Below are 13,574 nucleotides of genomic sequence, written 5' to 3' on the forward strand. Positions count from 1 at the left end.
AAGGGATGCTTGGAGTTGCACCTGGAACTGAGACCCCAGCAATAACAACCGCTTCTGTCCACCCCTCACTGCTCACCTTGCCCACTTTGCCCTGACTGTGGATAGCTGGCTTTACTTCCTAAAAATAACAACAAAGAACAGAGCTGTCACACAGTGACCGGTTCCAGGTCCCCTGCAAAGACGAACTGTGACTTACCTTCTCGCGGGAACACCCTTACCCTGGACAGAGCTCTCTGCCACGGATTTCATCCATCCGCATCTGAAAGAAAGCAAAGACACAACTCAAAGTGCTGCAGGATAACTTCACAGCTCCCGACATCTTGTGTCAATCTAGGAATACTATCTAGACTCCAACTGCATTCTACATAACAAATCTCTAATTACAAATCCCTAATTACAGCCTCCCAGGATTTGTCTTTTTCCACCTACAGCCAGCCTATGCAGCAGGGCAGAGCAGCTCCCACCCAAATACATCCAGACACCCGTGACACACAAGACAACAGACAAGGGGACACAACAGGGAGACAAAACTCCGGGCCAGAAGAATGGCCGCAAGGACCGAGAGAATGCAGAACAAGATGACCTAGGTGAGAATGATGGCAAGCTGATAAGGCTGAGACAACCCTGAAGAAAGAAGATGCTGACACGATGACTTATCCCGAGAAGCGCAAGTACGGGTGCCCGAGAATCCTACGGCCACAATTCTCTACCTATCCTTGCATTCGGACAAGTCCTAGCCCGCTACAATGGATCATTGCTGTGCACGGCTGTGGACACAGCTCAGAACAAGACCTCAAAAGACACCTGATCGGATGCTTAAAAAGAGAGGTGGGATTCCAAGGCCTCTGAGAGGTCCCGAGGCACAGCTTCGACAGTGTCAGCGCCAGGCCGAGGAACCCAGAGATCAGAGATGTTAAGAGTGACGCCAGGGTTTCCGGTAAGCCCCTGGAAGGGCTAAGGCAAGACACATACAACACGAGATGCACAAAAGGCACCACAGACAAGTGACACGACACATCCCCGGAGCGCTCTGCCCTGTGCACCTCAGCATTGGGAGCCAAAGCGAGGCTTCTCTCCTTGAGGTGGCCTCAGGAGCCGCTTCTTGGACCTCGCCATGTCCAAAGGTGATTCAAAAATTCCTGGCCACGATTCCCAGCCCGGCACCCCGCTTCCATCCCCCTCTGCGGTTCGTGGCCTTTGACTTAGCTCTCAGATGTCCGGCAGGTGGAGAGTCCACACGGGCTGCCAAGGAATGCCGCCTCGCCGTCTGCCGAGTTCCTGCCATCACCAGGCTGTTGTCTCTTTGTCAGCTACAATAAAGAAAACCAAATATCCATGTGAGATCTTCACAGCACATCTATGAAAACCCAGCACTCACCGCCTCCTGGGAATGCCCAGGTCCTGGGGCTGTATGCTTCAGTCCTGCTAGGATGCTCAGGCTTGCAGAGCCAAACTCTCCAGGGCAGTATTGGTGTGGAACTGAATGACTGCCACCTCGATGAGGGGTTAGAAGCTCCCCAGTTGTGGCAGGACAGGGAGTCCAGGGCAGGCCGGGTCAGGAAACCCTCGGTTATCCCACAGCAGTGGGCCGTACACAAATGCTATCTCTTCTGAAATGCCCCTAGTACAAGGTTTACTGCCTGCACCTCTCCGGGGTTCTGGCACTCTCCTGCTTTAGGTTTCCTGCCTGCAGCTGTCTCAGAGAAATAAGGGTGCTTTGAGAGCTGCTGTTCAGAGTTGGGGTTCACAGTGGGGAACACTTGTACTCTACCTTATCATCCTGTACCCCTTATTCTAATTGTTTATCTCTACTCCTCGAGCCTTTGACCTCTGAAGCCCTCCCTCAGCCTCCCTGTGTCACTGACAAGCTCCCCCGCTGAACCCTACAAACTTAGAATCCTACGCTTGCAACCGGGGATGCTCCTTATCCATAGGCCCCAAGAGATGTCCCTTAGCCGGGACCAGGCAATCCACAGTTGCTCCCTACCCTACCTAAGTTTGGCCCTTAGACAGGGCAGAGGCTGACAGAGCTGAACTCTTTGCGGAGGCCAGGCACGAAGCCTTACCAACCACCGCCTCAAGGAGGGGTGGGAGCAATCCCCAGCTGCAGAGGGACAGAGAGCCCAGGGTGGGGTGGGGCAGGAAACCCCCTGTTTCCCCAACCTTGTGGATCATTCCCCCACTATTTCTTCCTGTCTGACCCTAGCACCAGGGGTACTGCCTGCACCTCTCGGGGGTTCTGGCACTCTGCTGCTTTAGGGTTCCTGCCTGCAGCTGCATCAGGGAAACGGGAGCGCTGTTAAGGCTGCTGTTTAAGGTTTGGGTTAGGGATGGGGTACACTTGTATTATACCTTACCTGTACCCCTTATTTTTACTGTTTGCTCAGCTTTTTTTTTTCTACAAGCTCTTGGGACAGACTGGGGGCACTGGGAGGGACTGCCAAAATGAAATCCAAAGGGAAAAGGACAAAGATCAGCCCTGCAAATCCACACTGGCTCACCTGTTCAACTGCTACTTCCTGGCAAAATGGTTTGTCCATCAACACCTCCTTTAAGCAGTGCTCCACATCCAAGTGCATCCAGGTGTTCCCCCAGACCCTATGAGATGCTCTCACCGTCACTCCATCAGATGCCACCGGGAGCCTACCAGAAACTCCTCTCCTCCAGCAGATCCGTGCCAGCGTCGATTTGCCACTCGTATTTGGCCCTGTAATAATGGCAAAATTGTTGCCCTCCGTCAGGTACGTGTTGTTAGACACAGGTTTTTCCATAGCCATCTTTTCAAGAACGGGGTGCCATCCCTGCTTTTTTTGCTAAATTGCTAAATTAACAGTAAATTCTGGAAAACCTAAATGAGAAAAAAATCTAAAACACTGATGAGTTAATATGGGAACCTTTACGTGATTAAACTAGTATGTTTTGAAATAAAGTGAATTCTTCCAGTCCAACTGCAAAAATCCCATTCCTAAAAATAAAATAACCAAAAAACAAGCAGCATCAAATTCCCACCCATATCATCAATAAAATCACAATACCTCCACCAACTAAGAGAAAAAATCTTATTGTATGAAAAAACCCAAACCACCTCAAGAAGATTCAACACTGAAACAGAACGCATCCTAACACCTCAACTACCTATACTAGAATTAATCTTGAAAACAAACATTCCCTCTATCCACTCCATCAATACCGCATAAAACAAAAATATTCTCATCACAGCGCACTCATATCAAAAATGCAAATTGCCCTAAAATCTTTAAAATCATTAAAAAATCAACCCTAAAATAAAAACTTTCATCTCACTAACAAAAAAAAAAACAAACCAAAAAACAAAAAAGTAACACAAACTAAAAAAACTCCACCCTACAACCAAGTACCACAAAAAAGATACTATGCTCTTTCACTAACAGTTCTTGTCACACCACAAAAATTAAACATAAATAAAAAGCAACCCTATGGGACTCCACACAACAAATCACACAAACTATTAAAAAATAATCAGGCCAACTCACGAAACTCAAGACCATTCAACTAACGCTAAACATTACTAAAAAAATCCCCAAAGCTCTACCTTTAAACTAATACGTAGATAGTTACTGATACTCGATAAAAAAAAATAAATTAAAGCTAATTAAAAACATAAAATACCAATCTAAACTACTAAGAAATTGAAAAATATCACCATCCACCCAAAAATACCTATAGAAATCCACTGTATGAATGCCCATGTCCCCAAAAATAAAATTAATAATAAACACCACAACGTAAAGAAATCCAAACGTATCGTCAACGCCCAAACTGAAAAACACAACATGAAATAAGTAAAAGAGATCCGGTAATATACGCCACTACAAACAAAATAAAACAATCAATTACTAAAAATCACCTTAAAATCACTAGATAAAATCTTCAGATCATTAACAACTGCATCTAACAAAAGCCACCTAATTAACACCCAAAACTTGGCTAACCAAACAAACAATACCCAATTTGAACCCCTACATACTATAAACAAAACTAAAATCCCAGTAATACAGATCAAAATATATTTTAATTGATTCTACCTAAAATACAAACAAACCCATTCATCAAATTATCTTTACTCAAAAACCAAATTTCACATACTATACGACACAATAAAAAAACACACTATGTACCACCAAAAAATCTAATATTGAATAAAGTAAATAAATAATGCAATAAATATTGAGTAAAAAACACCTCTACTTACTAAATATTACGACCACTATATTTAACTGTATCTACATAAAAGTACATCTACAATTAAAATACATTACTTGGAGCATTAAGCCAAATATAAACAACAAAAAATAAAATGTCCTAAAATTACATTATAGGATATCCCCTACCGTTTGTTTTATGCCCAAACATAAATCCTCTAACTTCAAAACTAAAAAAAAAAAAAATCTTCGAGCATAAAATCTATATACAATACAGCCTCACCCAAATTCTCTCTCAACTCTATTATCTAACACAGACAACAAAAAATCCGTTTTTTACTTTTAAAAAATAACTTCTCATTGATTAGTGAATACAAAAAAATTGCCGCAGCAGCGGCACTCGGCACCCGGGGGCGGCCCCGCGCTCCCGGCCCCGGACGGAGCACGGCTCCCGGCAGGAAAGCGGCTCCTCCGGCGGGCGGGGGCAGCCCCGGCCCCGGGAGAGCCCGGCCCGCCCAGCGGCACCGGGACCGGCCCAAAGGGGCCCCGGCCGTGCCCAAGCCCCGCGCCCGGAGCGGACAGAGCGGCCGGGACAGACACAGCTCCGCGCCGCGGCTCCCGCCTGCCGGCCCGGCAGAGCTCACCTCGCCTCACAGCGCGGCTCTGTCGCTCCCGGGGGCTGCCCAGCCGCCAAATTCCCGCTGCACCTCAGCAATTCCCCGGGGAATGCCAGGAGTGCTCCCGTGCAGGGGTGTAAGGGGGCAAAAGGATAAACCTCAGGATAATGCAAATGGGGTAGGTACCCTCAAATCAAACACATGATACGGCAACAATATTCTTCCCCTTCCGGTTAAAATAGAACACAAGGATTCCCTGTCAACCGATATACCTAACACCCTGGAAAAGGCAGGTTTTCCTCCGATCGGTACCCTCAGAATCACAGGTCAAAGGGGATTCCCCCCAGTTTAATCACAAACAATAATGGAGGACGACTTTCTCCCCTCAATTTTAACTCCTTTTATCCTCATAACCCCTATATTTTTTCTGGGAGAACATGGCAGTGAATGGCAAAATAAAATCAAAAGGGGAAAGAGAAAAGTCCCCCCTGCAAACCCACACTGGCTCACCTGTTCAGCTGCTGCTCCCTGACACAAAGGTTGGTCCCTCAGCACCTCCTTTAAGCAGCGCCCCACATCCGGGTGCATCCAGGTGCTCTCCCAGGCCCTTCGAGATCCCCTCTCCATCGTTCCGTGATGTGATGAACGGGCCAGGAGACCAGCTCCTTTTTAAAAAGGCCTTTATTGAACAGGAGAGCTCTGGGGTGGGGGCCCGAGGGGTCGCGCACACCACCACTGCTCCTACTTGGACACCTCAGAAGAAGAGGATCCGTGCAGCTTTGTCACTTGGGCAGAGGTGGCCCTTCCTTCCTCACAGGAGTCCCCAGGAAGACTCATTCTTTTGGCCTCGTAGTCTAGGGTGTCATCCCAGTCGAGTCCCCTTGAGGTTATGTCGGCCTCTGGAGGGAAGTCAGGGGACTCCTCTGGGTCTTCTTTGTTCGATGGTGCTGCTTTTATTCCTTTCCTTTTGTGTGGCTCATTGTTTCGGGGTTTTTTCCAGTCTGGGTGCATCCCATGAGTCTCTGGTCTCTCTCGTTTTACATAAAAGTCTTTATGTCATCCTCCTCCTCAGGGCCCAACTGAACAAGGTACAGCAACTTGGGGCAGGGGTACAAGGTTCCCATGTGGGAGTCTAGGAGCAGTGGGGGTAGGACCTGGCTGAACACGAAGGAGAAGCACAGGGTACAGCAACTTGGGAGAGGGGGCAGGGCCTGGCTGAACAAGGAACAAGAAACACGGGGTACAATAATTTGGGACAGGGGTACAAGGTAAGTAAACCTGGGACAGGGGTACAAGGTAAGTAAGGGGTTTACAAACAGTAACAGTAACATGTTATTCTTAACACGTGAGACACCCCAGGGACACAGCCATAAACCCCTCTCCTCCGGTTGCTCCATGCCCAAATGAAAGGAAGGAAACCCTCTCCCCTAAAACAGTGCCCGGCAGGACCCACCCCGTCCTCATCACTGCTCACACCTGGGGCCGCTCTGTCCCCTCATCATCCTCATTGCTCACACCTGGGGCTGCTCTGAGCTCTTATCCTGACAGCTCAGTTTGTCCTGCTGTCACCCCAAGACCGAGGGCAGGGGCAGAAGGAACGCACTGCTCATTCCCTACACAGATTTATATTAATTGTATTTATTTCTTATTCATGCCTATATATTAAGTATCTCCCTATATTTATATCTTTATTATAGATTTCTATATTTCCATTTTTATATTATTTATTTAAAATCCCTGCCTCTAACCAAATAAAAAACAAGCCCCCTCACCTTAAATGCTTATTTAAATATTTTTAAAGCCTATTTTTTTCAAATTTATATTCAGATTTATATACTGTATTGAACTAGGTATAAAACACAAGGTATCCTATATTAAAAGATATTTCTATTAACAACTATACATATATTATCCATATTACATATTAAATAGAAACCTATTTGTATCTACTTATAACACTTATATATCTTTATATATTAAACATATATTTATATATTGTACATTTTATTTAAAGGCCCTGCATCTACCCAAATAAAAACAAGCAAGCATTTATTTTAAACTAGATTTAAATAATTCTTTTCAACCGAGATTTATAGTTTTTGTTTATGTTATATTTTGTATATATTCCTGTATTCATTCTATGGAATATAGGTTAAAGCATATTACAATAACATACATAATATTACTTTATCTTTCAGGTGTGCGTATTTACGGACATCATTTCTATTACGTATTTTCTATTTATATATCCTTCTATTTTTACATTTCTATCTTTATCTATTTCTTTTTCTATTTTTCTGCTTTTTGAAATTTGCATTTCTTTCTATTTTAAGCTCTATAAATTCATTCACCTAACACACCAGAATAACAAAAATATAAAGCCCTAGTCGACCCCAATTCCAAGTCAATGAGACTATCAAAACTGCAAGGGACAACTCTAAAAAAGGTCATGTCACAAAACACCAAAACAAAGCCTAGAAATACTGGGTTCCAGTAGCTTTTAGGCGACTCCGCAGCGTGGTTATGTGCGAGTATTACTAAGTGACACTCGAGAACGGTCGGGAGGTGCCTGGCCAGCAGCCATCGCCCGAGCTCTGACAGACGAGCCAGCATCATTAAAGTAAGAGGTGAGTCAGAAACCAGTCTATCATGTGTGAAAACCGTTCAACCCCAGACAAAAAGCTGTATAAGCAACTAAAATTCTTACTGAAAGCCAGCCAAAGTAATTTGCCTAAACGAGAACTAAAAACCCTCCTAACCTGGACTCTAGTTAATTTCCCAAACGCAAAACACTCCGAATTTTTTACTAGAGATTTCTGGGACACAGTCGGTAATAAGCTTTTTAATAACATTTCCCGCCGAGATATGGCAGCCGCTAAACTCCTCCCAGCCTGCAGAGCACCCGTAGAAATGTGTGCTGCGAATACACAACGCGCGACCAGCCCCCCGTAGCCCGCGACCTCTGTCTCTCCTACCCCTACACCCGAGCACGCGGCCCCCGTTCCCTCGGTCCCCGCCGGCCCCCCTCCCTTCCTGCCCGCTCGGACCGGTGTGCCCCCGCCCCATGACCACGCAGCCCCCGTTCCCCCTACCCCAGTCCCGGCACGCTCCGTTCCCACCCCTCCCCCCGCCTTCCCCGTCCCACCGCCGCCCCCGCTTTTGCCCCCCTCCTGCCGTCCGAGCTTCCCCCGCTGCTGCGGTCCCGCCCCGTTCCACCGTCCCCGCGGCTATGGGCCCCGCCGCCGCTGCGGCTCCGCCGGCCCCCGGCGGCGCGGTACCCGCAGCCCCGCCTTCCCACGCCGACACCGTGGTTCCCGGCTCCGCCACCCCGCCCGCCCTCGGCATCGCGGTTCCCGCAGCTCAGCTCCCCTACACCCCCTCCGCGCCGCCCGCGCCGCCTTGGTGCCCCGCGGGCTCCGCTTTCCCAGCGCCCGTGGGGCCGCCGGCCCCGCCGCCGCCGTGCAGCGGCACCGATCTGTGCGGCGCGGGCCGATCCGAAATTGGCGCTGCCGTCCACCGCTCCCCCGTGCTGCCTTGCGGCGCTGACGTCATCCACGCATGCGCAGTCACCGCTTCTATCGCCGATGCTCCTGCCGCTACTCACCGGTACCCCGTGCCCGCCCGCAGCCACAGCTTTTCTACCGCCCTTCGTACCAGCCTCTTAAACCGCAGAGGGAGAGAAAAGGGGACGGGACCCCGGCTCTACAACTGCTGACACCCGCGTCGCCTCTGCCACCGCCCAGCCCAGCCACTGTCCAGTCCCCGCCATGCGTATTCATGTCCCCGTGTCCACCACCGAAGCCACCCGACGCTGGCACACGGCCCCCGCCTGTCTCTGCCCCGCTGCTAACACTGGCACAGATCTCGTCTGTATCCACTACGCCAACAACTCTCCCTGACAACGCGAAACAGCAACAGCCGCGGCCACTGTGCAGCGATGTACTGCCACTTCCAGGTTCACCTACGCAGCCACCGTCACAGCCCATAACGAAACAGCGCGCGCGACTCTTGAATGCCCCTGCACCACAACCAGCAGCCACGAAACACGAGGGAGAATAGGAACGAGAAATAGAGGGAAATAAAGAAAGAGATTATTCAAAAACAGATACTGTAGCACAAACAGTGACAGTTCAAGCAAAGGAACTTAGAAAGACTTTGAGAGAAAGTGATCCACCAGAGACAGTTCAAGAAAAAAAAAAATGGAAGTCCATAAATTATCCAACTTAGCTGGCAACACTGCTGAAATACAAAGTTCTGCTTCTTACCTTTTTTTTTTTCCTTTGCTCCATTGCTCTGAGTAATTGTAGCAAAAAAGAAAACGCTGTTTTTTTCCAAAGAGTTTTCTTCTACATGGAGCTCCTTACATCAAATTTAACTCAGAGGAGCCAGACAGCTACAGTCCCTCTGAGGGCTTTTATACCCGGTGGGATTTGCAACCTCCCCTTTCCCAGGCATTGTGGGAAAAAGAGGTGGGCCCAATTAGGGGTATATTAACCCCAGGCTGTGCTAAGGGGCATTATTCCCTTCAGGGGAATCAGCTGGGGTGAGGAGCTTGTCTCTCATTTCAGTGAAGAGGCTCTTTCAATTTATTTCAGCCTGCTAAGAGCAGGCATCTTTTGGGCATTTGAAGCAGCAGATGTTTTGAAAACACCTTGAAGAAAACAACATTGAACACAGGGAGTATTTAAGTTCATGATTTTGGGTTGGGGGTTCAGGGGTGATAAGATGCTTTTACAATGATTCTTCTTCTTGGCTTTTTTTTTTAGGAGGACTGCAATTTCCAGAAGTTCTAGGTCACGTCAAGCGCGATATTTCGGATTCTCTCAGCAGATTCATCGTGACACAAAAGGGAACCGCCCCTGCAGCAGCTTTCCTTAGCAGCGGATCAGCCTCTTGCACAGATTCACTTTGGAGAGATAAGTCAAGGGCTGTGGTCACAGAGGGGATTAAAGCAGGGCAGTGGGTTAGGATTCACACTAGTTAGGGGTTTTGAGTGAGCTATGAGGCGGGGAAGGTTTGAGAAATTGCCTCTGGGGCTACAGTGAGGGAAAGGCTCACTTTGGCTAACAATGCTGAGGCAGGCAGGGCAGAGCAGTCCCAGGGTGTGTTGTCACTTGTCTATTGTGCCTTCTGTGTCTTCTGTGCATCTTGTGTAACGTGTCTCTTGCCTTAGCCCTCCCAGGAGCTTATGAGAACCCCCAGGTCCTTCCGTTCATCTCCCATCTTTGCGTTCCTCAGCCCGGTGCTGACACCGGCAAAGCTTAGATTCAGGAGGTCGGACAGGCGTTGGAATTGCATCTGTCTTTAGAAGCATCTGATGGGATGTCTTTTTAGGTCTTGTTCTCTGCTGTGTCGACAGCTATGTGCAGCAGTGTTTCTTTACAGTGGATAAGGACTTGTGCCGATTCAAAGGCAGGCAGAAGCTTCCAGCCACAGGATTCTCAGGCATCCGTCTCTGCGGTTCTTGGAAAAAGTTGTTCCGTTAGCATCTTTTTCCTCCAGGGTCATCCAAGCCCGGCGGGCTTGCCTTCGGTCCCCCCTCAGTCATCTCGTTCAGCATTGTCTCGATTCTCGTGAGGACTTTCTTGTCTCAGAGAGTTTTCTCTCCCTGTCATGTTCCCTCGTGTCACGGGTGTCTGGGGGTATTTGGTCCGGAGCTGCTCTGCCCTGCCCGCCCAGCCCGGTCGTAGGTGTTTAAGGATAAGTCCCAGGCACTTGTAATTGGAGACTTGTAATAGGGGCCGTAGTTGGAGTCTAGGTGGTATTCTTATGTTGGCAGAAGGTGTTTGGAGCTGTGAAGTTACCCTGCAGCACTTTGACTTTTTTCCTAACTTTCTTTCAGATGCAGACGGATTGATCTCCTGGCAGAGCTCCGCATCCCAGATGATGGGGTCCCCCTGAGAAGGTCAGTCAAGGGTTTTACTTTGCAGTGGGGCTGGAACCGGTCACTGTGTTACAGCTCTGCTCTTTGTCTTTATTTCTAGGTAGTAAAGCTGGATAGCAGCAGGGAAAGTGAAGCATTGCGAAGGTGAGCCTTGATTGGTGGAGAGAAGTAGTTGTTCTTGCTGGGGTCTCAGTTTCTGGTGCAACTCCAAGCATCCCTGCTTGTTTGTGTGTTTTAGGCTGCCTCCTGATGCTGTGCTGAGGCCCCCTCACTGACCTGCCAAGAGACCCGGTTTGCTTCTCTGTTGTAGTTTAGAGCATAGTGGAGCGGAAGACCCTCTAAGGCCCTGGCCAAGTCTTAACTTTACCTGGACAGAATGTTTACCAATAGATCCAGATGTTCAGTATTTGAGTCGCTTTTTGATTCAACAATTTGACCCTATTAACATGACAGCTGGATCAATTTTGAAGTGGGCTTGGAGAATCATTTCTGGACTGATTGTCCAATCCTTCACTGATGATTTTGTTTTTGTTTGTTTATTAACTATGAGATGCTGGTGCAGTGTTTTAATAATTAACAGTACTTTTATATTAATTGATTTTCAACTGCTATAGGTTTTTACTAATTGTGTACAAGGTTTTGTGTTAATGCTGAACAGAAATACATCTCATTTTTATTTTTTAAGAAAAGGGGGGAAATTGATACCCTAAAAGCAATTTGATTAGTGTAATTCATTAACTTTAAAGAGAGAAGTGCCTGTGTTTTGTTGGCAGGTTCAGAAAAGGTCACCTGACCATCTGACCAGACTGTCTGCCTCTGAACACACGAGATCCAATGAACAGAAAAGTCATCACACAGCTGTGGTACTCCAGACATGAATCAGAAGTGAACCTGTCAGGACACAGTTGTGTTTAAATACCATATAGACAGTTGCCAACAGAAATTTTATGTTGTTATTATGATGTGGTGTCTCTATCAATTTCTCAGTTATCCTTTGTTTTAAGATTTAGAAGGGTTCGAAAAACAACTTGAACATAAAAGCCCTCAGTCACCGATTAGCTGCCAGCTGACATCATGGGAGCAGTGAACATTCCAGGACTGAATCATGTTGGAGAAATTCTGTAGAAGATTTAAGAGGTGTAGAGACTCCATCTAACTATATACAAAGCAAATTGTAGTTGTGTGTTTACCCTTTCAGTAAATTTTTGTTTAGATTACATATACCAGAGCACGTATGTTAAAAGTAGTTAAATAATAGTTTAAGGTAAAATGTTTAGCCTGTGTAGTAATTGTTATGTTAGTATAAAATATAAGTATTTTTCCTTTAAGAGGTAGTATAAGCATCTTGGAAGGTTCATTTAACGTTAAAGTTTTAGCTGTGAGTTTGCAAGTATGGTGTCATTTATATAGTAAGCTGTTTATAGTAATTGTGCTGTTTACAGTCATAACACCTGAAGCAGTTGGCCCCAACCTCGTAGTACAGGCTGAGAACCCACGATCTAATAGTTTATACCCACTGCATAAACAAGAAACTTCTCCCCAAAGATCTGAAGCCGCTGCTTTTAACTCGCTCTATCGAATGTTAGATGCCACCTTTTTACCTCTGAATCAATCCAACAGTAATGCCACAGAATCCTGCTGGCTGTGTTATGACACACAGCCCCCTTACTATGAAGCTGTGGTCCTTAATAACCAGCTGTTGTGAGTTAATGCAGAAGCCCCGGTCCAGTGTCGCAGTGAGTCACCTTCTTGCAGAATTACCATCAGCCACATGCCAGGGTGTTGTGGTTTAAAACCTGACACAGGGCAAGGGTTTTGCGTGGGCGAAGCCACTGTTGTTGACAAGAAAGTTTGTGTGACCACCGTGCAGGTGGACAGGTCCAAAAAATGGGTAATCGCCCCCTTGTCTGGTATGTGGGTTTGCAACCGCAGTGGGTTAAGCCCTTGCATTTATACCCAAGCTTCAACTCCTCTGTTGACTTTTGTGTATTAGCTGTTATCATACCCAGAGTCCTATACCACCTGGATGAAGAGTTGAGCCTGCAAGTGGAGAGACTCACCTGACTTCAGAAAAGAGAAGTGACAGGTGTAACCATAGTGATGCTGCTTAACCTGAAAGCAACTGGTGCTGCCACAAGTGTCTTTGCCATCGTGACCTGACAACAGAGACTGTTTTAGCTACAGATGACTGTAGATAAAGATCTACAGAGAATTGAGAAATCCATATCCTTTCTAGCTCTGAAGTTGTTTTACAGAACAGGCGAGGTCTCGACCTTCTATTCATGCAGCAGGGAGGCCTCTGCATCGCCCTGAACGAAGAATGCTGCTTCTACGCAGACCACACCGGAGTAGTGAGAGACACCATGGCAGAGTTACGAGACAAGCTGTCTCAACGGAAGGCAGAGAAGCTCAGCAAAGCTAGTTCCAATCCTGGTTCGATCAATCTTCATGGCTAGCCACCCTAGTGTTTATCCTGATTAGACCAATTGTGATGATTTTACTTGTGTTAATTTTTGAACTCAATTTTATATTATCCATTTTTAAGATTAATACACCTTATATTTTAGCAAATTAATTATTCATAAAGAGAGGGGAATATGTTGTAGTTTAGAACATAGCGGAGCGGAAGACACCGGGATGTAACGGGAAGCTACTAAACCCCCTCTCTGTTAGGATAGCTAGGTTTTTGTAATTAGCCAGTAGCACCTAAGTGTGACGTGAGCAGATGGGAGTAACACAATGACCCTAGGTTATAAAACGTCAACTTCCCCTGCAATAAATGCCATATTTTGCCATCCATCACATTGATGCAGTGGGATATGGACCGAGCAGCTGGGGATAGCTGCCGTGCTGGCTCCAGCCAGGGTACCAGCCTTGCTTTGAACCCCAACA

The 13,574-nt window shown here is 47.0% G+C and overlaps 1 long non-coding RNA gene across 1 annotated transcript; it reads right to left on the reverse strand.

The window, feature by feature from the left end:
- Positions 1–1,040: 1,040 nt before the first annotated feature.
- On the reverse strand, positions 1,041–5,424 carry LOC148183492 (uncharacterized). The gene is made up of 3 exons (XR_015773508.1): positions 5,309–5,424; positions 2,616–2,707; positions 1,041–1,310 (listed from the first exon to the last, which is right to left on the reverse strand). It is a non-coding gene; the product is annotated as an uncharacterized LOC148183492 (long non-coding RNA).
- Between the last annotated feature and the right edge of the window lie 8,150 nt (positions 5,425–13,574).

This window comes from Pseudopodoces humilis, chromosome 11 (genome assembly GCF_049639895.1).
Source record: "Pseudopodoces humilis isolate 2021_Gansu_Grassland_sample_001 chromosome 11, ASM4963989v1, whole genome shotgun sequence".
Lineage (NCBI taxonomy): Eukaryota > Metazoa > Chordata > Aves > Passeriformes > Paridae > Pseudopodoces > Pseudopodoces humilis.